The sequence below is a fragment of the Psammomys obesus genome, unplaced genomic scaffold, assembly GCF_907164565.1.
Source record: "Psammomys obesus unplaced genomic scaffold, mPsaObe1.curated_primary_1811, whole genome shotgun sequence".
Taxonomy (NCBI): domain Eukaryota; kingdom Metazoa; phylum Chordata; class Mammalia; order Rodentia; family Muridae; genus Psammomys; species Psammomys obesus.
Window position 1 is genome coordinate 2359477 of NW_026596463.1, and position 26995 is coordinate 2386471.

Sequence of the window (26995 nt, forward strand, 5' to 3'; positions counted from 1 at the left end):
ACAGCCAGGACATAAGTCATGCTGTTACTCAGACACAGAACAGCATGCAAGAGCAAGGGCTCTTGGGTAGAGAAAGACAGGGAAGGTGGGTAGCTAAATAAGTCAGGGGGAGAGAAGTAAGAAAAGTGAGAAGGGACAACTCATTAGGGGCATTTGGAGGTCATAGAAGGAGGCTTGTGTTTCAGTCTGAGATGAGCATAGAATAGAGAAATGCATCAGCTAATTCTCCATTGCTGTAACAAAATACCATAATCCATCTACACACACACACACACACACACACACACACACACACATACACACATACACACATACACACACACACACACACACACACACACACACACACACACACAGAAATTTGTTTAGCATAGAGTTTCAGAGGCTGAAAGCCCAAGATCATGCAACTCCATTTGTTCTACCTCTGGCAAGGGTGCCCTTATCCACATCACAACATGGCAAAGAAGCAGAGAGAAAATGGCTGCATGGAGAAGAAAGTCCATGGTAAGTCAGTAAGCCAAAGACCAGGGAGGAGCCAGGCTTGGTCTTTTCATGGTAACCCACTGTTGTGAGTGTAACTCCCTCCGTGAGACCAATATTAACTCTCTAAGGGCAGTCTCATAGTGATGTAATTCCTTCCACACTCCAACACCTCCTGACCAGCCAGCACTCTGGGATCAAGCTCTTAAACCATGAACCCTGAGGGGATGAACCACATTTAAGCCTTGTTAGGAAGTGACAGGATCTAGAGGAATTCAGCTCAATGATGCAAAAAAGGGTTTCCTTTAGAGCTAGGTTCACCCAGTCATTGGAGATGGTGTCTCTGTCCCTTGATCCCATTAGCTCTGCCCTTTAACATTTGTAGACATGCTTATTGCGACTACAACCATATTATAATGAATCAATGACTTACAACTGTCTAACAACCTTAGAGGCAGGCTAGGGGCAGGAGGACAGTTAGATGAAAAGCCAAAGCGAAATTCAGCTGTGCCTGGCAGCTGCTCCGTACGTACCGTGACAAAATCAAGGTCATTTATTTTCTGTTTGTGGTGAAATAAATGGAAGTAGAAGAAAAAGAAATCAACACCATCTTTAGATTAGATATTTCTACGCTGTATGTTTAAAGGTTGCTCTAAAGCCAGCCAAATGCTCATTTGAGGACTTACTTTGACCTGAAGAGGGAAAACTAAAGGCAGTCATTCCTGCCACGTATTTCCTCAGCACACAGGTGCACAGCTGCTACAAAGTCTTACAAGAACTCGGAGTCCCTTGAGAAACTGATGACTCAGACAAATTAAAGTGATTTAAGCTTTGGACACCAACGGTGCTGCACACACGGGCTCCAGCACTGCCCCTGCCCTTACCAGCCTGCTAGTACTAGTTCAGAGTGGCTAAGGACAGTGATTTGTCACGCATAAAACATGGCACGCCACACTTGGTCAACAGTGTCAGCACAGTGAATGCCAGTTTACTCAAAATTAAAAATGGAAGAATATAACTTATAGTCAGAATTCATGGCTCAGAACAGTAATGCTGCGATTTCTTTCCTAGAATGGAGAAAATGGTGACTGGTAGGTTGGCTGTGCCCTGCCACCCCGAAGAGCTGAGCTTCACCCTCTCCAGTGTCCACAGCTGCCCTGTCCCCCAGGGTTTAGCCTACAAGGGAAAGCTCTAATAAGCATGTCTGTTTGTCCATCCTGCTGCAGAAACCAGGGCAATGTTAGCAGCATATTTGTAGAGATCTGGTGCAGCTTAAAAGCATAACCAGTGTATCAGATTTGCCTCCTTTGTATTACCCTAATTAGCGGTTTCCCCAGACCTCAGTTAAGCCCCAGGAATGTCAACAAGATGGGCCTGTGCGCTTTTCCTCAGTACTGCCTGGAAATGGCACGTTCTCTGTTTCTGCTTTGTCTAAGCTTAACTTGGTAAACATTTCATTTTGCCAGGTTCCTGGAGGTGGCCATGAAAGCAGCTGCCTGTGTTTACTTCAGCACCACCTGAGCTCAGAGACAAAAATCCCCAGGGCACCGTCCCTATGGAATGCCCAACTCATTGTTTCCCTTGCGTCTAGAAAGGAGGTGTCAGGGCCTCCTTGAACACCCCCACAGGTTCTCTATGGTGCTAAGGGGGGGCACCTTTGGGACCAAGAAGTGTATTGATGCACAAGTTCCTCACAGAGCATGGAGAAAAGCAAGGGTACTGTAACATTGCTATACTCCACGCTCTGTGCTCCAGCCAGGGTTCAGCTGGTGCACAGCAGCTCTGTGGGCTGAGAATCGGGATTGGAGGCTCACCTTCCTGTGTGTGTGTGTGTGTGTGTGTGTGTGTGTGTGTGTGTGTGCGCACATGTGTGCATGCACATGATCTAGGAAGAACAACATAAGATGTTAAGGAAACCACTATAAAGAGAGCTCTCCTTTATTTTCCAGCAATGTCTTTACTGTCTTGTGAGAAAAGACCTGCTGAACAAATTAACCCACAATATAAATGAAGGATGGAATGCTTCATCTTCCTCTGAGAGATTTCTTTCTTAATTGCATAGTTCAATGAAATGTATAAGATATATTTAAACTCAGTGATTGGCTACAAAAGTTAGACTTTGGAGGACAGGAGGTGTTTTGAGTTTAGGGCTTTCAACCTGGGCCACTGAACATTACATCAGCATACGAGAACTGATCTGCTCCCAAAGCAAGAGTCGCAAGAAAAGTCAGAAGCCATCCATCCACAAGGATAGATTCCAAGTTCTGGAAGGGAAGGGACCATGTTTTGGCTCATCTTGGATGTAAAAAAAAAAATTAAATTTCTTCTTTATTATATGCTCAACTATATAACAAGGACCTTTGCTCAACCATGTTCGTAGCAGCTCTATTCATAATAGCCAGAAGCAACCTAGATGTCCCGCAGTTGTGGGTTCAGATGTAGTTCATCTTGGATTTTTAGTGCCCAAGGCATCCCAAGGTTCCCTGCACCCAGCGCAGTGTCATGCTGGGCAGTGGGTGTAGACATGCCAACTGTAAGCACAAAGAGGTAGAATAGAGGCCTGCAGCTGCTCTTCATCTCAGGATTTTACTTCCTGTGAGAACAATATCATAACATCTACATGCTGATAGGATGGAATAGGATAGGGCCTAAATTAAGCTAATTACCCCAAGGTCGACAAGTAGAGGTGTTCACTGCCTAATGAAAACACAGTAAGAATTCAGTGTGGATTGGAAATAAACAAGGCCCACAACCCAAACACAGTCTAAGCCTTCTGCACATGCCCATGCTAGATACAGACTTTTAGTGCTCTCTGGAACTACCCTGTTTCTAGAGCCAAGTGCCACTCATTGTTGACCACATGCACCCAAAGTGAAATATCTAACTAGTTTTGTTAGCTTTGGAGGCTCCAAGCTCACTTCAAACTGGTACCACAGAAAATCTCATTCCCAACCGACAGAAAGACACGACTGTCAACTGATCATATACAATGGTGCTCCCAAAAACCCATCGCAAAAAATAATTTAGAAGTTTTCCCTGAAGAAGAGGGAATAGTTGTGGTCAGACACAGCTCTTCTGTCACCTGTATCCCACCTCTGATGCTGGTTACTGGCCTTGGGCAATGTCATGCATCACCTGGACACTCGGAGGGCCTCCCCTCCATCTTCCTGGTCTTATGTTTGTCCCATCCATTCTCATTATATGACAAAAGACATCATTCCCTTTGAAAGCCCCCAAGGGGCCTTACTTCCCCTGTCCCTGTCCTTAGCTCCTCAGCTTCACTGTCACCACTGGCTTCTCTCTGCCCAGCCAGACTGGCCTCTAACATGATGAACCTCCTTGTGTCTCAGAATCTTTGTGCTTGTTAGTCCACCCTTCTGGAATGTTCTTCACTCGGGTAACTGCTAGATGCACTCTCCCACTTTCTTTTGCAAAGCAGACACAGGAGGGTCAGGAAGTAAAGGTCATCCTCAGCTAAATATTAAGTTCATTTTTCCAGAAATAAATAAATAAACAAAAAAAGGTAGCACCAATGGCCCTGGACCAGGGCATTCCTAAACCACCCCTTCCTGAGCAGCGTCCTTTATCATACCACCATCTGCCAACATAGTACACAGGAATTAACTGTACATTGTCTGACTCACCCCACAGGATAAACCTCATGACAAGAGAGACTTTCCCTGTGTCATTGAAGCAGTTTGAATAGGTATAACCCCACCACCACCAATGACTCATGTGTTTTAATGTTTGGCTGATAGGGAATGGAACTATTAGGAGGTATGGCTTTGTTGGAGGAAGTGTGTCACTGTGGGGTGGGCTTTGAGGTCTCCTATGCTCAAGCTATGCCCAGTGAGGCACACAGTCTCCCTTTGTTGCCCGTGGATCAAGATGTAGAACTCCTGGCTCCTCCAGCACCATGTCGGCCTGCATGCCACAGTGTTCCCCACCATGAACTAAACCTCTGACCTGTAAGCCAGCCCCAGTGAAATGTTTTCCTTGATAAGAGTTGCCGTGGTAATGGTGTCTCTTCACAGCAACAGAACCCTAAGACACTCATTTTAATATAGGTTTTAACACTTACAAGAATATGAACACATTATAAGACTATCTGGTAAACAGATGACTGTCTGACACTCTCAGGCAAAGCTAAATCCTATTTGCTGGCCTTCTCAGGACCTTTAAAATGCTGACATGGATCATGAGCCTCCAAGAAAGGGTCAGTTAGCATCATCAAACTCAGTACTCCAAGCTCTTTACCAGCAAAACATCCTCCATAAGAATCCTGGGGTTAGCACTGGGGAGTTCTGTGGTGAGACTCATCAGGAGGAAAACATGATTCCAGTCCAGCCAATCAGGGGAAAGCTCACCAGACCAGGGCTTCCTTCTTCTTGTGATCAATGTTATCCACACACAGAGCAATGCTCATGGCAGTAAGACTCCAGGAGGGAACATTTGTTTGCATTTTTCTTGATCCTAAAAAGCAGTTTCATGGCCAGTGCTGCTGGAGGAAGGGACTTGCTTTCGCCTCTTCTCTAGATGCAGCAGCAGGAACTGGTTACCATAGCCCCATAGTCAGCTCTGCAGGGAAATGTACCATGTGAATGGTAAAGTGAAGGGGAAAGGCCAGAAACACTCTCCCCTGCAGGGCAACCCTGCTCTTCCTTCTGACAGACTCTCACGCAGGTCACACTGAGCTACTTCACACTCATCCTTGTGAGCACACCCTCCATGTCGGTAGTCATATGGAGACTGTGTGATCCTCTAAAACGGAGAGGTCTTGATCTTAACAGCAGTGAAGGAACTTAATGCCCAAAGTCTTTCAGAAAAACAGGAACATCCTCTCTCCCCAGGGCACAGTCACATTCAGTCTGGCACAAGGATGCCTGGGGTCAGCACTCTCTGCCAGGTAGCAGAATGGTGGCAGGGGAGTGAAGACCAGTGAGAGGCACTATGGCCCATGCCCTAAATAGCCACTCTTAAGTGGAACCCCACTGCTATCACACCTCCCCAGAATACATCACAGTACTTGGTGTCCTCTGCACACAGGGGCCTGAGGCGGAGGCAGGGGAACAGGCCCACTGCCCTCCTCTGCTAGAGGGTAGAAGGGCCTGCATGCTGAAAGTAGGTGCTATGTTATAGCGGTCACCAAACAGACAAAGATCAAGTGTCACAAAACTGATCAGTGACGTAGGCTTTACCAGAACATTCTTAAATGTTTGAGGCTGCCCTACTTATTGGATAGAAAAACATAACAGAACAACAAAAATACAATGAGTAGACTATTCACTCCCTGGATAGAAATGGCTTCATCTGCATAAAATGCCTTTGATTCTAATTCTTTCAAAGATCGCCCCTTTACTCTAAAGGTAAGTAGAACCAAGCAGGCCCCTTTCATGCTTCCTCATGGAGAATGATACTGATGTTGCAATATGGCCAGGATTCGACCTTCCGCCATTGGATATGTGGAGAAAGGCACTCGCAGTGTGCCGTCTGCACAGCACATGGCACTTATAACGTATTTCCCACACATCATCACCTTTGACCCTCCTAACGACTTACTGCAGGTCGAACACCAAGTGGCTTCAAGCCACTAACCAAGATCTTCCAGTTCTGGGGCCTGAAAAAGCGCAGTGCTGGCATGGCCTAGCTCTTTCTGAGGGCCATGGTGCATGTTTCTTTGTCATTTTCCAGTGTTTTATGCTGGTCTCGGGTCCCACTACCCCTTGTTTGTCTCTGTGTGGTTCCACTTTGCACCACGGCTGTCATATGGCTTGCTTCCTGTGTGTCTGTGACCAAGTTTCCCTCTTCCTATAAGACTACCGGCCATGCTAGCACTTCACCTTCCTGGCCTTATCTTCATTTGACTGCACATGCAAAGGTCCTATTTCCAAACAAAGTCACGTTCATAGATATTTGGGGTTTGGATCTCAATACACATAGTGCAGAGACACAATTCAACCCACAGCAATCTTATAGAGAACTGATTGCACATGAAATTAACTCATATTTGATCAAACTTATAATATGTCACTAGTGTTTAGCCTGTACTCACATTCCCACAGACCTCCAAAATGAGACTTACATATCCTTCCAGTCTCAGAGACATTTACTGCTTATCCAGAAGAACTAAATTTAGTTCCCAGCACCTACTTCAAGTGCTCAAAACCACCTCTAATTCCAGCTCCCAGTCGTTCTGGTACCTGCACATGCATGACTTATATATAAACAGACACAGACAACACACACACACACAGAGGCACGTGCGTGCACACACAATTATTTTTAGAAAGAGAACATACTGTTTATGAGCACAGCTAAAACAATTGCAGCTTTCTGAAAGCTCAAGTCATACTAATAACAGTATAAACAGTAACACTTTGGAAATTAATTTTCTAATACATTGCCATTTTGAATATTCTATGCATGAAGACAAAAATCAGTTGATTCCATAATCATAAATCATAAAGCCACAAGGACCATCAAAGAGATAGAGGGTAGGACAGCCTGCACTCACATTTCCTGTTTGCCAGAGAGCAGGGAACCCTCAGCTAATCCTGGGCTAGTGGAAAACCCTAGAGGATAGCACAAAAGTCAGTCATTCTTTCTTTATGCCAAACAAATAATTCTACTTAAAATAAAAACTACAATTAACTAAACTAACCACTGATCTCCATTTGCTATAGGGTAGGAATTTTGGACTTGGATTTTATAGCCATGTGATTTCCCAGGGCTCTTCAAGCAGAGCAGGAACCTGGAGGCAGGAGCTGATGCAGAGGCCGTGGAGGGTGCTGCTTATTGGCTTGCTCTCCTGGCTTGCTCAGTCTGATTTCTTATAGAACCCAGGACCGCCAACCGAGGGATAGCACCACTCAGAGTTGGCTGGGCCCTCCCCCATCAATCACCAATTAGGAAAATGCCTGGAGAGATGGCTCAGTGGTTAAGAGCACTGTCTGCTCTTCCAGAGGTTCTGAGTTCAATTCCCAGCAACCACATGGTGGCTCACAACCATCTATAATGAGATCTGGTGCCCTCTACTGGCCTGCAGGTGTACCTGCAGAGAGAGCACTCATACACATAAAATAAACAAATCTTTGGAAAAAGAAAAAAGAAAAAGAAAATGTCTTATAAGCCTGTCTACAACCTGATCTTATGAAGGCATTTTTTAAACTGAAGTTGCCTCTTTTCAGATGGTTCCAGCCTGTGTCGAGTTGACATAAAAGCATCTAGCGCAAACACAGTGAGGAATGGAATGTGAAGAGCCCCTACACCCAGGAACTTTACATAGACACGCAGACACTAAAGCACACTTCTTGGGAGCAGTTTCTGCATCTGTTGTCCGTGTCTAACCTCGCCTACTCTCCATCCCTCCATCTCTGTGTTCCTGTTCTTTTATCATTGCATATGTCTGTCCTCTCTTGTCCTTATGTGGAAGGCATCATTCCCATTTCATCTCTGTGACTGTAAAGTAGCTTTAATCATCTGTCCTTGACATTACTTCAAAAATCCAAGAATTTTAAAAACTCTAAATATTTTTAAAACTTCTAATGCTGTGTTCTCATCTTATGATCATTTGTTGACTCCCTACCCTGTCAATCAAGAGGGTCAGAGCCTACCCCAAAAAGGTTTCTTGTGCTCTATCGAGCTAAACACTTCCAAAAATGTATGAAAAACAAATAGCTCTAACATTTTCCTACTTTGTTGTGTAAACTAAGTGTGAATGACCTTTTCTTCCAATGTGACTCTTGCATACTTTGGTTTTCTGTAAAGTTTAAAAGGATCTGTAGATGTTTTACTGACTTCAAAATCAAAATAGCTGTGTGGTGTCCTATGCCTATAATGCCAGCATTCAGGAGACAAAGACAGGAGGATTGCTGCAAGTTTGAGGCCAGTTTTTGTTCTACATAGTGAGTTGCAGGCCAGCTAGAATTTCACAATGAGACACTTTATCCAAAAAAAAAAAAAAAAAAAAAAAAGAATAAAGAATTTTAAAAGTAACTAATCTTAACAGATTAAAATTTAATTCTGCTCAGAAAATTGATTCTCTGAAGGTCTCCTGAAGTAGTCTTCTTATATTTTATGCAATCAATTCTCAACCCTTTATTCTTATTTAATTATAATTATTTTAAAATAGGGGATGCTTCTCCAGTTTTCATGTAATTCTTGCACAGGGACCATGCTTTTCTTCTCTGTGTCATTCCAGGTTTAGTACATGTGCTTCAGGAGAGCACTTACATAATCAATTCTTCCCTACTCAACACATTGCTGAGTGAACATGTCATTTGAACCCTATTATTTTCTTGTTATATTTGGATTGTGATTTTGTAAAATCTGACTCTGGGTCAGCCCACTGATATATGGTAGTATTTCCTAAGCTGTGTTTAATGGCCTAAAGGTCAGCACAGAAGTAACTGTATATTATACACTTGGACTTACAATAAAAACAAAATTGTACCATTGTCCAATGCCAGAATTAGGCAAAAAGCTTAGTTTTTGCCTTGTAGTTTTTGCCTTACTTTTACTCTTGTAGAAACTTCCAAATGTGTTAATCATTTCATTTTTGAAATGTTCACGGATTTTCCTAAAAAGTTAAATATTAGAGTTTTGAAAAATCTTTCCATTAGACTGCTTAGTCAAATCTGTTAGTATTTATTCCTTTTTTGTCTTCATTTGGGGAAGGGCTACATTAATTCAAAAGTACAGCATACCCTTGAGCTCTTTTTAATCTCTGAATGTCTTCGTTCTCAGCATTGTGTATGCACTTACAGACTTTTTTGTGTGTGTCAGATACTTCAAACAGTCAGGGTACAATAAGAAAGATCCCTGCTTCACAGAGCTCACATGCTAACAAAAGAAGAAAACCCCGAAAACAAAGCATATAGTTTACCAAAGGTGATCTATACTGTTAAAAAAAATGAATGAGGCAATGAGACAGACGGAGTGATCCAGCTGTAGCTAGATGAGGAAGGGAGGAAGAGTCATTAAAGAGGATATAAAGAGCAAGAATATCTGAAACTGAGGGGAGAAAAGTGAGGAGAGCACTTGGTGTATCAGAGGACCAGGAAGGTTCCAACAGCACAGCTGGAATAGAGCAACTAACAGTATAGCAGAGGTTGAGCTCACACAGGCAGTAAGAAGATCAGATCCTGTGAAGCCTGTGGTTTAGGTAGGAATTTCAGCTTTTACAGAGTCCTGAGCAGAGAAGAGATGCGATGTGATGTTACTCCCGGCACTGCTTCGACTATACTGCTGATGTTAGAAGGATAAAGGCAGGAACAGAGACACCAAAGAGTGGAGGCTTTGGTACCTCAAGCTATCACACAGTTGTTGGGGGCGGCAGTAGACATGTTGGGAAATGGCCAGATTATAGTTTAGTTTGAAACTAAAGACACAAGGACTTCCTGATGTAGGCTGAGAAGAAAGTGAGAAAGTGGAGTGTGTGTTTTCCAGCCACTGAGGAGAGGAAGGATGAAGAAGCAGCAGGAATTGGTGTGAGGGATAGGGAAGGTTCAGGAGTTTGGCTTTTGTATCTATCATACAGCCAAGGGAGAAGTGGCTACCAAGCTGAGGCATATGACTGGATTTTAAAGACATAACAATGAATAAAATTGCCAGAAAGAAAGAGAGGAAAAGAGAAGGCATTGAAGAAAGGAGACTAGAGGGGAAGAGAGGATTTCAGCCTGGCTCATGGAGGCTAAGAAGCCAGAGAAGGGCATATGCCACCAAAGTCAAACAAGAAGGAATCCATGTGGTGAAGAAAGACAAAGAGTGTGACTTTACTGGGAATTAATATGAAGACCTAACAAAGAGCTATACAGCGGTCACAGACAAAGGACTGAAAGAAAACTTAATGTAAACAATGACCTAGCTAACAAAAGGGTAAAAAGAGAACTTCAAGGCAACATGAAGGTGGCAACTGCCAGGAAAGTAATTGTACCACCTCCTGGGTTCAGGGTGGGGAGGTGGGGCAGCAAAGGTGAGCAATTTTAGTCTTAACTAAGTTTAGAGGAAGGGGCTATTGATCTAAAATCAGTTGTTCTTGCCTGGTCTGAGCGACTAAGAAGAGACTCTGAGGCGTTTTTTTATCCCTGCTCTGAAATGGCAGTGCTTGCCCTCTGCTTGAGGCTGTGGTGGGCCAGTGTAAGACAGGATTTTCATTTCCCGAGGCCACCATAAGAAATTACCACAAATGCCATGGCTTAAAATAGCAGAAATTCATCCTTGCATACTCAGAGAGCTAGAAACAGGAAGTCAGGACGTCAGCAGGGCCACACCCTGGAGGCAGGCCCTGAGGAGGGGCTCACTTCCATGCTTCCCTTCTGACTTGTGGTTGCTCGTAATTTCCGGCATTTCTTGGCAGATGGTCTGTTATTCCAGCCTGTCTCTCTCACATAGCCTTCCTGTGAGGACAAGAGTCATGGGATGGAGGGCCACCTCACCCTAACTATAGCCACATCCTAACTATTTTGTGGCAAAGACCCTATCTATAAATAAAGTCATATTCTGGGGTCCTAGGAAAGCATAAATTTTGGGGAAAACACCATTCAATGCACACAGGTAGTTTCTCAACCATCTTGAATAGTGAAAACTGAAATTACACACTGAAGCAGGAATGTACCACCATGGCGGGAGTAGAGACTTCCTAAGGCATGAACCACCACAGAGCAGGGGTCCACAGGAAGCAAAGTGAGAAAGTGAAGCCCTTCTCCCTCCCCAGCCTCTCTGTCTCTCTCTTATCTCCTCTTGGCCAAGCTTAACTGAGAGCCACATCAGGATCTGTGACTACCACTTCCATCATGACAAAAAAAAAAAAAAAAAAAAGAATACAAAAAGGAAGGTTTGATGCTGAGAGACAGTATCTTAATAAGTAGCACCACAGCTGGCCACAGAAGACAGAGGAGTCCTGAGAACTGTCCTCTGGATTTAGCTTCAGTCCCATGAACAAATAAACACCTTGAGGAAATGCTGTCCTGTTTGTTCCTGAGGCACACAGGCCAAGCATTTCAGCACTTCGGCCAGCTCCTTGGCCAGTACGGACAGCCGCCAGAGCAGTTAATGGTCATCACAGTCCTGGAAAAACATCTACAAATGCTCACGCTGCTGCCTGCAGACTGCTCCGCTGCAGCCTTTTTTTTTTTTTTTTTTTTTTAATGATAACTGTAAGTGAGCTAAAGGAGTCTTGGAAATGAATATCACTGAATTGAATAAATGAATAATATGTATTCCAGTAAGATGTCCATGCATGATTAAAAACAGGCGGTTACTCTTACTCCGTCATCTCTGTTCCCCCAACCCCCTGCAGGCAGAAGAGCAAATGAAAACAGAGAAAAAAATTCAATATATCTGGAACAAAGTCAGTGTGGATTTTAGAGACTTAGACAAATATGAGAGACCTCGCTGAGCTTTCTGTTTGCTTTTCAATTGAAATTTACAGAGCAAGCTAATGCTCTGATTATTAAAAATCACAGAACACAAAGTAAAAATGGAGCTACTGTGAAAACTTTATTTGTTATTAGGTATGTCTGTGAATTTTAATTATGGGAATTAGCTGAGGATAACACCTAAATTGCTACGATGTAATCTATAAAAAGCATCTTCATTTTTCATAGAATAGTAACACAACATTCCCAAGGTAGTGGGAAGTTAAAGTACTGAAAGCCAAGCTGAAAAGAAAACACCTAAACTGTCTCTCCGGTTAGTTATTATTTGAAATCTGTGACTTCCTCTTCCTTCTTAGAATTAGTTGTGTGCACCTGAAATAAATAGTAAGACAGAATTGTAGAACTTCTAAAATAAGGCAGCAATGTGAAGAATGGCAGGAATCAATACAGAACAGCCACGCATCTAAGCAAGCTCTGCCATCAACCTGAAACCAGGCTGACCCAGAACTCACAGAGATCCATCTGCCTCTGCCTCCTAAATGCTGGTAATCCCAGCGTAAACCTCCACACCTGGTAAGAATTTCTTTCTAATTTTATGTTCTTGAGTGTTTTGCTGGCATGCGTGTAAGCACAGCATGAGTGTGCCTAATGTCTACAGACGTCAGAAGAGGGCATTGTATCCCTTGGAACTGGAGCTATAGCTAGTTGTGAGCTGCCTCGTTGGCACTGGGAGTGGAACCTAGGTCATCTGCAAGAACAGCGTGTGCTCTTAACCACCGAGCAATCCCTCCAGCCTCTACTCAACCAAAGAAATGTGGACACGGTGGATTATCTTTCCTGATTTATTTTGTTGTTGTTGTGTACATATGTGTGTTGAGTGTATACACCGATGTGCATGCTTGTGTGCATGCAGAGACCAGAGGTCAGTGTTGAATGTCTGCCTCAACACCTCTCCACTCTCTATTTTACTTTATTTTTTTTGAGACAGGATCTCACTCAAAAACCCAAGATCACTGATTGGCTAGATATCCAGTTAACTCCAGTGATCCACCTGCTCCTGCCTTTCCAGTACCGACTTACAAATCCATGCCACCATGTTCTGCATTTGCACGGGTTCTGTAGGGCTCAGGTCCTTATTCTATGTACTGGGAACTTTATCAACTGTTCCATCTCCCCAAAATTTGTCATAAATTTCAATACCAAATTTGCTAGTACTGGCTAGGTGTAGTGCCCCGTGCCTATAATCCCCGCACCCAGCAGGCAGAGGCAAGAGATATTGAGAGTTCAAGGCTAGCAAATTCAAGCCATCTTGAGATACACAGTGAGACCCTGCCTCAGGTGACAACAGAAGTATGAGGATATGGGTGTCTATGCGAAGGGGGATTGGGTCTGAAGCGTCACTTTCTTATAAAGTTTTTGTCCTGTTTTAAGTCGCAATAATACTGGTCTCATAAACGAGTAGGGAATGGTCCTCCTGCTAATTCTAGAAAAGCTTCCATGGAATAGATATTACTTTATTCCCAAGTGTTTAGTACGATATACATTAAAATTTTCATTGCACTATTCTCAAAGAATCAAGACGATTAAATGAGCATTTATATGTGCTGTCAGTTAACCTATTAGTTTAATCTTGTATAAGTAGTTAGTACATTAATACCAGAGCACATACCCACTTGTGAAGCCACAGACTGACTGTATATGCAGAGGCTGACAGACATGCAAACCCGTGTTTGTTGTCCAGGGATAACAACGCTACCAACACCCAAAGATTAAACAAGACCTGAACAAAAATAATTTAGATTTATTTTGCAACAATTGTTATTCATCCAACTAAGACATAGTTAAGAATCACTAATATTTTAAGAAAATATCACTATTCTACTACCCAAAATAATGCTTCATAATTATTTTTTAAATTTCTGTATGGTCAAGGAAAAAAATTCATTTTTCTAGAGTTGTTAAGCTGGAGATAAACTCAGATGCAGATGAATAATATAACAAGATTTCTTTTTCCTTTGTCCGTCTTGCAATTCAGTGACTACAAAAAGACACAAGGACTAAGGGAAGAATGTTAAATAATGGATCAAAGGCACTGTCGTTTTGGAAATCTATTAAACAACACGCTGAATATTTCAGCAGTTTTAATTATGCATCATTACACGCTCCATTACCTTTTCAGACATCCCTGTATGGTTTTGCAGATTTTGACATTAGAACAGAATGGTAATGGAGCAGTGAAGCAGACCAGGTGCTATAACAAAAAGCATTTGTGTAAATGTCTAATAGAATATTAATGAACCAAACTAATGGGAAAAATTCTAGCTCTTCCAAATGTTAAAGCTTCCTCTGACTGTGAGCAGAGGGTAACTCCAGCCTTCACAATTCTGAGCTGGTGAGGATCACAGGCGCACATCAATGAGGACCTCGTAAATAAAGTCAAGGTCATGTTTCCTGTTTGATTAATAAAGAACATTTATTGAACATCTCTCAATAAGCTTACAAGTAAACTGTCTAAGCCAAATTAATGCCTGCAGTGCTGACAGAGCAGCCCAGAGCGCCGAGAGCCCCGGTGGCTTATGGACAGAGCCTGGTTTAAGCCAAGCAGACACATCCAGTGGTCGAAGCACTGTGGCCTCAGGTCAGTAGCGCCTGCTCTTTGGGTTCAGTCACTTCACTTCTGCGACTTGTACCAGGGCCGAGTATCCTCCCGGATCTACAGGGGGACATTCAGGGACCCCAGAAAACAAATGAACATTCATGAACAGGCTGAGGACAGGGCGCCCCAGGTATGCATTGAAAGGCACCTAAGTTGGACCCTGGAAGAAAGGAAAAACTTCATTTTAGTCAGGAAAAATAATGGGAATTAGCTAAGTGAGTTGCTGTAAGGGCGAGGAGGGGCTTGTTGAGGAAGGCAAGAAGGACCAAAGGATGCAGGAGAGCATGGCCTCCACGGAACCCCAGGAAGTTCAGAGTGGTTCCTAGTGAAAGTGAAGTCATTAGTGATCTTTAACAAAACTTATATGGCACTTTGTATTTTACAAGATAACGTAGGTGAGAAAATGGATTAAAGGCACTAACCAAAATTGTTAGCCTGGAAACGGTTGTATCCATTTAACTGAGAGGTGACAGAGGCCTGGGCAGAGGCTGTGAGAAAACTGAGTAACCAGTGCCCAGCACCACAGCCAGCATGCCACATCCTTCTTCCCTTTCTGTAAGCCCCACAGTATTTAAAGACATGGGAGGGGGCACCAATCCACCCACAAAACCTTCAATCCAAAATGTACCCTGCTGCAGGGTGTGCAGGGATAAAGGTGGAGCAGAGAAAGGGGGAACGGCCAACCAATGCCCGGCCCCACCTGAGACCCACCTATAGGAGAGGGCCAACCCCTGACACGACTAATGATACTCTGCTCTGCTTGCAGACAGGAGTCTAGCATGACTGTCCTCTGAGAGGCTCCACCCAGCAGCAGAATGGAACAGATGCTGATTCCCACAGCCCAAATTAGGCAGAGCTTGGGGAGTCTTGTGGAGGAGTGTGGGGAAAGTTAGAAGGTTCTGGAGGAGACAAGAACCCCTCAAGAAGACCAATAGTGTCAACTAATCTAGGTCCACAGGGGCTTACAGAGACTGAAGCACCAACCAAAGAGCATGCGTGGACTGGCCCTAGGCCCGTGACACATGTAACTGATGGGCAGTGTGGTCTTCATGTGGGTCCCCTAGCAACAAGAGGAGCAGGGGTTGGATCTGACATGATTCGGTTGCCTGCTGTTGGATCACTTTCCTCTGGTTGGGCTGCCTTGTCTGGCCTCAACAAAAGAGAATTACTAAGTCCCCTTTTCTGAGGATAAGAGGGAGGAGGGGAAGGTGGGTGGGTGGGACTGGAAAAAGAGGAGGGAGGGGCTGTGTCAGGATGTAAAATGAATGAATTTATAAAAGAAGAAAGAGAGAAACTCTCCAAAAGCCCTAGCAGCTATACGGTAAAACCACTCTATAATAAACAAATCAGAAAGAAGAATTCTCTCACACGCCTACAGGAGAAGCAGGCAAGCAATTATAGCTACTGTTAAATCACCTAAGGATGGGATTCTAACAAATGCTGATGCAAATGCATTTTTGTTTTGACATTAATGTGATTCTGTTAACTGTGATGAGTTTTATAACTAATCTTAGGAGAGGCTCCAGGTAAGATGGAGAAGGGTCTACCATCATGTGACCTGGCCGAGAAGGAGAATGGGTACAAGAATAAAGAAATCGTGCTAGAAAAGAAAGGGCACCTTGCAGAGGCAGAGCCAGAATGACGTTCTTTGGTAAGCCCTGGAAACATATGTACAAGGAACATTAGACAGATGTGGCAGGCTGTATTTAACATATGTGTACACATACAGACATGAAACAACTAATGAAAAAAAAACAGAGACCATGAATTTGAAAGAGATCAAGAAGGGTTGAGGGTTTAGAGAGAAGAAAGGAAAGGGGGAAATAATGTAATTATACCATGATCTCAAGATGAAAGAAATAATAAAAAACATATCTCTGCTACAAAAGAATGAGATAAACTCATATACATCGGTGGAGAATTTTTTAAAATATACACATTTCTTTTCAATACAAAAAAATTGCTGAGAAAAAAAAGATAATGAAGTATCAACAAGAAAGCCAAGATGAACACAGCCTCTGGCATGGTGCTTTGGCAGGTAGAAGAGAGCAAAACCTCCAGAGATGAGCTTGGGGTTCCTGGTGAGCAGGAGTCCAGTGGTACAGCCCTCAGGATAAGCCTACAGCACCCACAGGCCTTGAGCAGGCTTCTTTGAAAGTGAGGCCCGCTGTACAGAGGAGCATGCCAGTTCATGTGACTTTGGGTGACAGACAGGAAGCATCCTAATGAAACACCTTCTGAACTGTTTAAAACTCAGCCACCGAGGGGACAGAGAACAGGGAGCAAGCACTCTTCAGGAAACCTGAATTTCTCTCGCCAAAAGTCCCAGGATGAGTGAAGACCCTGGGTGGCCCTTGATCAAGCCAAGTTGGAAGGTGCAGGCTAGAGGATGCTCACTGAGAGCTGGTCTCATCACCTGAGAACAACACAGGGGTTTGATAGCCCCACGCCTGAGGTTGGAGGGTAGATCAACCTCCTGAGTCACGAATCTGCTCTTCACACACGGTGAGGTAAATTTCTCCAACAGGGGGATTAATACTTAGATCTTCAAAGTATGAAGACAGGCACTCCACCTTTCAGATCTCAATGCTGTGGCTGCTTCAGACCTGTCCAGTGCCTTTGGGGAACACTAGCAGCCCTGAGCAGCGGCCACCCCAGGGTGGATGTGTGATCTGGGGAACTGCAGATGCTTGAGAGAACCTGCTCAGCCGCAGACCGTGAAGCCACGTATGACCAGCAAGTGGTCCCTGGTATGCAAAGAAGGGAAGCTAGAAAAATGAGATCACTCGGCAGACGTCAGGTACCTGAGCAACACAACTCAGCACAAGCATAAGCAAAAGACAAGAGTTCACAAGCTTATATGTGGCCGAGTTTGTTCACATGTTTGGTTGTAACAAGTGGAAGATGGATATACATCTAGTGCATAGAGGCAAGAGATGCCTCTAAGTAATATGAAGTAATGTGATAATAATATAAATATGGTAATAACAAGGAGCTGAATGTCTTCCCCATCAAAAAAATTAGGATCAAATAAATTACTTATCTGTTGCAAAACATTCCTTGGCTTAGATATACAAAGCTCACATTTAATCCTACAGAACAATCCTCACAAAGAATTACCTGGCCCCTGATGTCTGCAGAACTGAGGCAGAGAAATGTGGCCTTAAGCAAGTGTCCTATGGCAAATCATCAAGGAACCATGGATGGCTTGTACTGACTGTCACTATGAATTATATATGGATGCCCAATATGAGCACCTCACCACCTTCTTCTCCTCCTCCTCCTTCTTCTCTTCTTCATCTTATGACCACAGGTTTCATTATACTCATCTCACTTTCCTAATGATGACCTAGCCCTTGCATAAGGGAGTTGGTGGGTTTGTTGACTGAAATTTCCCTCTTCCTCCCTGGCTTCCCCCATCTGTCTCCTTCTTTGAGATAGAAGTACCCTAGGCTTTGCTATGATTTACCTCCTGATCCTCATGTTTCAGCCTCCCAAACGACAAAATTACAGGCTTACGCAATTGCATCCAGCTTAAAATTTGTTGAAATTCCTATTACTCTTTTTAAAGAATATTTCAATTAACTGTTCAAACCTATTTTATCCTACTTTATTAAGAAAAGAAAAGATAGTCATTATCCTTTGTGTATTTACCCTTTAAATACCTAAAGATAGTTATTAAGTCATGTGTCTATCTTCCCATCTTCACTTAAATTCCAGGCCTTTCATTATCCCATAAGAATGAATGCCCTACCAAGGCAGCAACTGGTGAACTAACTGTAGATTTGATGCTAGTGCTTATTACATACTGGGAAGCTACATTTATTTCACTCAGAGTTGCGGCTTATGAGCTAATAAGTGAATAAATAGCTCATCTTGACCTCCAGTTGACTCAAGGCAGCTTTACACAGACCAGAAATAAAATTTAAATGCCACGAGCTATCAAAAGCTCCTCTTTTCATGGTTATCTCAATATTTGAAGGAGATAATAAACAATTGCTAACTTTATCGTTAATTGACATTACAAATGTTCACCAGGCATTTCACAAATGAAATATTATGAGCAATTTGCTGGCAGGGCTGTGCACTAGAGACTCTGGGCACATTTGAAATTTCAGATGAGAGTTGCAGTGTAGATTGATCACTAACTTCCGATCCCACTGCTTCTGAGGCATAAGAAATTGGTCCACCTGAGAAACACACACATATCCGGGGGGGGGGGGCACTGTAAGAATGGTTGTTTGGGATAAAGAAGGAAAACACAGACAGCTAGAAACTTAATACAAATCCCTGGCACATCACTGGAGGAGGCTGAGGTGCCTGCATGATGAGCCTAAATGGCCTTTGGGTCAAATGTCAGCATAATGGTTGGCCTGCGAAGCTGACACTTCCAGAGGCAGACATGGCGATTCCCAGTGCTGTCAGTCAAAGAGACAGGACAAAACGTCATAAAAAAGAGTTCTGTGTTGTCATGTGTCAGCCAGATTGAAAATCAGTGCTTAGTTCTCCTGTGAATGCGAAAAGCCACCCTTCCAAGCCAAAAAGCAGTGTGACCAGGAGACCCTAGGAAGGCAGGTAGCCATGTTGTGACTTTCTACGTGATGTCACAACCCATCAATATTGGCAAGAATAAAGACACACACACACACACACACACACACACACGAAGGCACTTATACAGCAAGCTAGAAATACAGTAGAAATAACTTTAAAGCGTCTCAAAGATTCTCAGTAATTCAGGTACATACACAAACTTTAATTTTATAAAAAGATAGCTTTGTGCTTAGATTTGTAAACTTCATGATATCTAATTTCAAAATCATGTAGTAACTTTTTTCTAATGTATCAGATGAGGTATGATATGAACAGTAATTTTCCATCTTATTTGGAAGCTCATTGAACAGATTTTACATTACACCAAATGTTGAAGTAGTGATCAACCAATCATTGAAGTAATAATATGATAATAATATAAATATGGTAATAACAAGGAGCCGACTGTCTCCCCCATCAAAAAATTAGGATCAAATAAATTACCTATCTGTTGCAAAACATTCCTTTAATCTTGGCTTAGATATACAAATCTCACATTTAATTACATGAATCATAAGCTTTTCTCCTCAGGCCTGCTGGAAAGCTGATGTTAACCTTTACATGGCTTTGTTTGTTTATTTGATTGATTGATTCTTTTTTTTTTTTTTTTTTTTTTTTTTTTGGTTATTGTCTCTGAATACAGTCTAAGCCTCTTCTGCACACACATCCATACCCCAAAGGCCTCACCAGCATTATGTATTCAGATGTACAATAATGAAAGTTTGCGAACACAATTAAGCTGTAATGAATTTATCAATAAAAGAGGAGGGTTCTGCCCCCTCTGGACTGGGCAGTCCTTATCAACACTCCACACGTAGATTAAAAAGGCACGCCGGATGGCATCCTCTCTTCAGGCCTACCTCATTCTCTCAAAGCCTTCTGATTTCTTCCTTCTGAGTTACCTTAAATCAGTTTCACTTAACAGGATATAAGTTCACATCCTCGAACTTGTGGATCACAGTGGGTGACTGAGCAGGCCCTCTGCAGCAGTGGTTCTCAACCTGTGGGTCTCGACCCCCATGGGGGGTCAGATACCCTGACTATCAGATGTTTCGATTTGTAACAGCAGAAAAATTGCAGTTATGAACTAGCAACAAAAACAATTTCATGGTTGGGGTCGGTGACCGTAACATGAGGGTATTAGAGGGTCACAGCATTAGGAACCACTGCTTTAGAGTTTCTTCTGGAAGCAATTCAGGACTGCTGTCCCTCGCTGTCCCCAGAACAGCCTGGCGTGGAATACCACAGGAAACTGCTTGACAGTGACCCGAGAATAAGAGGATTTAAAAGATCACGTTAGAAAGAAGTCACCAGAATCCGCCCGACGTCTCAGTGGCCTTTTTATGTTTGATACTCCTTTATTCACCCATTAGTCTACCTTATCTTTATGCATTTCAAGACAAACTGCAGCCATCAGTGCCTTTCCCCCGAGGGAAGGTTTTAATTTTCTCCCTTCCTATCCACGCCCAATTTACAGATGACAAATCTAAAATTTGGAGGAAAATGTGCCTGAGTTCTTGTAGCTCGTAGTTATTGGTAGATCTAGGATAAACATGTGGGTCATTGTAGTCTGGAACTCTAATTTGATTATATTTTAAAATTAAGAGTATAAATAAGGGAGGAAGGTAGCATTAGGAGGAGACAAGGGAGGGGGCCACAGCCAGGATACAAATTGAATAAATTGTAATAAATGATAATACTAAAAAAGAATATAAATAAAAGCCGGGTGTTGTGGCACATGCCTGTAATCTCAGCACTTGGGGGGTGGTGTCACAGTGCCGTGAAGGGAGGGTAAGGTGACATTCTTCACAGAGGAGCCTGCTCCTCCAGACTCAGTGCTGATGGGCAAGGGCTCCTCACTGTGTGTCATTGTATCACACAGCACTGAAATACAAAGTTAAAACCTGCCCCAATAGAATACCCTTAACACTGCTTTATTAAATAATATTACCATAAAATAACCTACATTTACACATAAGTTTAGATACTAAGATACTACTTGAATAAGAATAACTTTTTGGATGGATGGGGAATGGAGATCAGGGCTTTGAACATGGGTGAGAAAATGCTCTACCACTGAACTACACAAATCTCCCTTCCTTTCTCCCCTCCCCCTTTTCCCTTCTCCAGTTACTTCTTTTCCCCACCCCCTACTAAGACAGGCTGTTACCATGTATTAACACAGGCTGAACTCAGAAGATGACCTACCTGACTCTGCCTCCCAAATACTCGAGTTGCGGGCACCACCAAGCCTGGGTCCAAACTATGTTTTCAAATCTATAAGCATTGTGGTGTAAAAACTCTTAAAGATAAATCAAGTTCTGGGATGTCTGAATGTAACCGCAGAAGATCAGGGATTCAACAAACACCCACTAGACAAAGATGGGTTTCTTCTTAGCTACGTAACAGCACAGGTAAATGTCGCCTCTCAGAACTAATGTAATCTGTTTAAAACATTACATATGAAGAAGACACAGAAGCTATAAAACTCACATATGAAATATGTTTCAGTTCTAAGCTCAAGCCACTAGAAACTAATTTTTTGAATGAATAGCTGTGTGGAGGGATACTAAAAAGACACACAATACTTTAATGCAGAATTGTCTTGTGAAGTACAGATCTTATGGAACTACGGGCTAAGAGACAGCTTGCAAGTTCTGATCCTACACTCAAAACGTAAGTACTGGCCAGAGAAACAGAATTAATAGAAGATATGCAGATATGAATATGAAAGTGATTTAATTGTCATTAATTGCTTTGGACAATTATGGAGTCTGGGAGGTCCAGACCCATGATATACAATGTTCTAATTCTAACCCGTCTGTCTCCAAAGGCAGAAGATCAGTGGCCTTGTCATAGGACAGTCATCCATAAAAATTTTTCTTTTTACCTAATCTGTCAAATAAGCTCTGTCTTCCTTAGGAAGTACATTCTGCATTACTTAAGTCTATGGATTTAAATGTTGACTGAATATAGAAAATATCTTCAAAGACACACAGTCAAACAATGTTTTATCTTAGCATCCTTGTCAAGTTCTCACACAAAGTTAATATCACAAGGGACTATGTGACTCCACTTACTTTCACACAGTTATAGCCTGTGTGCACATGGGAGGAACCCAGCCACTACCTGGGTGGTCTGTTATTTCCAGGGGGATGAAAGGCCCCTGACAGTTCACAAGCCAATGCGTTAGCCCACTGTTAGGTTGCTTAGCAATCTGTGATGTCATCACCTGCCGTCATCAGGTATGTGTGTTTGAGCTGCACACCAGATATAAAGAACCAGGCCATCACTGCACACTCGCTCTGCCTTAGTTTCTCTCCTCCTCTCCTTCTCTTGGGGTGCCTCACCACTCCCCCACCTTTTCTCTCTTCTCCTACGCTCTCCCACTGTCTCTCTCTGTCTCTCTGTCTTTCCCCACCCCTGTACAATAAATCTCTTCTTATCAGATCTGTTGTGTGTGGCACTTTAAAATATATTATGACAGTCCCAGTTTTCACCTCGAGGAAAATCCAGCTAAACTCATTCTAGAACAGAAGAGCTATCCCCAGCCAATGCACAGATTAGCTTGGGTGAAAGCAAATCATTGGCACTTTCTACAGCTGACTTACAGAATGGTTGTGTAGGTAGCATGAAGGCAATCAGTGTCTGCTCTATCCAGAGTGGCTGTTTTCTCTATCCAGAGTAAGAAAGGCAGATACAGTTCAAAGAAGGATTTTAAAAGTCAAGATGAGATTCACTGTGTTGGAAAGAGAGAGACTGGTAAGCATCAGGTGGAATCCGGGGTAAAGTTTCCCAACCTCAATAAACACAGTGTTTAATTCCAGGTATATAAAGTTCTGGGCATAAGAAAAGCCATTCAGCAGACCATACCAATGTGTGTATCATAAAACCACTTCCCTAAAATTATCTTGAGGAGCTGATAGGCTAAGTTGCCTATATTCTGAGAAATCAAAGCAAGACAAACAGATAAGCAAGAAAGACTGAATAAAGGCATATGGCATTTGCCTCAAATGTCAACTAACAATGTGTTTATCTTTTGATTATAAACACATCAAGTGCGTAATAATGAGGAAAGATTAAACTAGCCCATGAGTAATTCATTTTCATCAGCATTTTTGTTTTTAGTGGAATTTATTTTTATAAACTCAGTAGGATTAAAACTTAATTAGACATATCTGTCATCCTGTCTGGTCACCAGTGCTCTGATTATTTGTCAGAATTTTATTCAGTTGACAGTGAGAAGCAAGGATCAGTTTTTAAACACTTGGATGTGATGATGGGGACCTTTCTAATGAAACAAGAATAGTTGCTGGATAATTTTTGTATTTTTTTAAGTCTCTGGATAATTTCACTTGACTTGGCAAAGTTTCCAGAATCTCTATAAAAATCTACCTGACTATTAAGTGCAATAAAAGAAATACAATTAAATGTAAGAACAAGAAAGTCTTAAAACAAACAAACAAAGAAACAAGAAACCTGTAATGACAAATGTCTAGGAAATCTAGCAAAAACCTGGATAACACTGATAAATTTCTTTTTTTAAATGTCGCACAGTAAAGATAAGTGAGAAGAAACTAAAAATCACAATAGTTTATAGCACTAAGGATGTTGTTATACCAATAAGAGGTTCAAAAGGATCAGATAAACTATACATGCATTCATTAAAAATTTTCTCAACCATGTTTGTAGCAGCTCTATTCATAATAGCCAGAACCTGGAAACAGCCCAGATGTCCCTCTTTTGAGGAATGGATACAGAAATTGTGGTACATTTACACAACGGAATACTACTCATCAATTCAAAACAAGGAAATCATGAAATTTGCATGCAAATGGTGGGATCTAGAAAAGATCATCCTGACTGAGGTATCCCAGAAGCAGAAAGACACACATGGTATATACTCACTCATAAGTGGATACTAGACCTATAATATAGGATAAACATACTAAAGTCTGTACACCTAAAGAAGATAAACAAAAAAGAGGACCTGGGGTAAGATGATCAATCCTCACCTAGAGAGACAACTGGGATGGACATTGGAAGTAGGAGAAAACAAGTAACAGGACAAGAGCCTACCACAGAGGGCCTCTGAAAGACTCTACGTTAGTAGTGTATCAAAGCAGATGCTGAGACTCATAACCAAACCTTGGGCAGAGTACAGGAAATCATATGAAAGAAGGGGGAGTTAGTATGACCTGGAGAGGACAGGAGCTTCACAAGGACCAAATATATATGGGCATAGGGGTCTTTTCTGAGACTGTTTCTCCAACCAAGACTATTCTGGATATAACGTAGAACCCCTGCTCGGATGTAGTCAACGACAGCTCAGTATCCAAGTGTGTGCCCTACTAAGGGGAACAGGGACTATTTCTGACAGGAACTCAGTGGCTGGCTCTTTGACCTCCCCACACCCCAATGGAGAAGCAGCCTTGCTAGGCCACAGAGGAGGACATTGCAGCCAGTTCTGAAGAGACCTGATAAACTATGGTCAGATGGAAGGGATGGAGGACCTCCCCTATCAGAGGACTCAGAGAGGGACAGAGAGGAGATGAGGAAGGGAGAGTGAGGTTGGGAGGGAATGAAGGAGGGGGCTACAGCAATACAAATTAAATAAACTATACCTAATATTAAAAAATAAAAAATTAATTAAAAAATTTTCAGCAATGTAGAAAACAAAAAAGCTTATCAACTCTGATAACAATAAAACCACATAAAACCCAGTGGTTCACATCCTATTCAACATGAAATAGTGGATGTCCTTCCCTACAATTAAAAGCAACAAAAGAATTTTTTCTCTTCCCATTTCTATTCAACATTATACTGAAGACTCTAGACTATTGAATGAGACAAAAAATAAAATAAAATCATGCAGATTGAAAGAGATGAAGCCAGTTAACTCTAATTACAAATTATTATTATACATAAAACATTGAGGAATTTATTAAGGAGGACCTATCAGAACTAATAAATGAATTTATGTAGGTTGTGGGACACAAAGCCAATAGGAGATTTAACTATGTTTCTTTATACCAATATCAAAAACTAGAAATAGAGTTTAAAAACAATATTAGCCCTTCTCATAAATGAGAAGATCCAATAGTCTTCTCTATCAATTCTTTCTAATTTTATGTAACCAATGTGACCTAGTAAATACACCAGCAACTGTATTCTGTAGACATCAGCAAACTGGTTCTAAAGTCCTATAGGAAGCCAAATGTCTACATACAGCCTTAAAGAACAAAGTCATATCTATTGCTGCTCAGGTCTGGGCAGCCATGTTGGTGAGACCATACAGGTATAGTCTTTTATTTGTCAGACAAACAATCTCACACCAAACTCCCTGAACCTCTGGCTCTTATAATTTTTCTGCCTCCTCTTCTGCAATGATCCCTAAGCCCAGAGGCCATGACTTTAAAAGGGAACAAGGATGGCTATATGAGAGGATTTGGCAGGAGTAAAGTGAAGGGAAGAAAAGGATAATTATATTATAATTAAAAAAACAGTTAAAAGAAATCATTTTTCAAAAAAGTAAAGTCAAAGAGTACCTTTGACTTGACTTCAAGACCTAAGCTACAATAATCAAGACAGCAGAGCACCAGAAAAAAGTCTGGACACCTAGACTAAGAGATGAACTAGAAAGCCCCCAAATAGGCATTTTTAGTAAATGATTCTAGACAATCAGACACTGTCATGAAAAAGAAAATCTAGACTTACACCTCTTAACAACAACAACAACAAAAAAATAGCTGACATGGGTCATAAACATAAATATAAAACACAAAGCTACAAAACATCTCAAAGCATAAAATCTATCTCACCTTGAGTTTGACAATGACGTTTTAGACACAACGCTAGAAGCATGATCCATGAAAGCAAACTGGCAAGTTGACTTTATTAAACTTGGAAATGCTTGGAACTAGAGAGATGGCTCAGTGGTTAAGAGCGCTTGCTTTTCTTGCAGATGGCTCAAGTTTAGTCCCCAGCACTAACATGGTAGCTCACAATCACCTGTATCTTCAGTTCCAGGGGACCTGGCACCCTCTTCTGAAAAGAGGCCCCAGGCACACACAGGGTGCACACACATGCAGGCAGAATACTCATATACATACAGACAAATACATTTAAAATTTTTAAATAGAAAATGCTGTTTGTGACTTAGAGACCTGTGTGAGATGAACAGAGGCAGAATAGAGATCCAACAAGGCACACAGGATCCCCAAAGAAGTCCAGTGCTCCAAGAATGAAGCAGATTTCAGCATCAAAGCAGAGCCATAAAAAAGCTATTCTCGCTGGGATGGGATTCCCTCTTTGAAGGAGGAGCTTTTACAGATCAAAGATTTCTTCCAGAAGATAACGCAGTAGCAGTAGTGAGGGTACATTTCATTACCAGCCTCCTGCAACTGGGCTTGCAAGAGGATGTTCAGAAGCGTCTGAAGGTTAGCAGCCAGTCACCCAGGGCTGCGGATCTGTCCGTTCTGTTGCTGCAGCCGCCAAGGGGTCCTGACCCACAAGCCGCAGCGGCAACTGACATCACAGAGCCCACAGACCAACAAAGCGCATGGCCTAGAAACAGTGAGAGCGTGAGTGGTGCTGGACTCGTGAATACAGCTACTCTGATCACCAAGTGATCTATTCTTGTCTTTCAAGACCTCTTCCTTTAGTATTTGTATTGAATAGATAGCCTTTAAAACACTACAATGCACCTTAGAGCCGTGTGCCTTTTCTGACGCACTGACGTAGAGTAAAAAGAGCCTAGAAGCTTTGAATCGCAGAGGAGGGTTTAAAGGCTCCTTATCAATACCGAAAACCTCTTTGATTTTATTCATTTTCCCTAGTAAAAAGCTCTGTGAACAAAGGTAGTTGCCAATTTCATTTTATTTTGTGG

General features: G+C 42.2%; 1 protein-coding gene and 1 non-coding gene across 2 annotated transcripts in view; both read right to left on the bottom strand.

Moving 5' to 3' along the window:
• Positions 1-26995, bottom strand: part of Sv2c (synaptic vesicle glycoprotein 2C) — a 194868-nt gene that overhangs the window by 158676 nt on the left and 9197 nt on the right. The window lies entirely within an intron of this gene.
• On the bottom strand, positions 8604-8708 carry LOC129670060 (U6 spliceosomal RNA). The gene has a single exon (XR_008719118.1). It is a non-coding gene; the product is annotated as a U6 spliceosomal RNA (small nuclear RNA).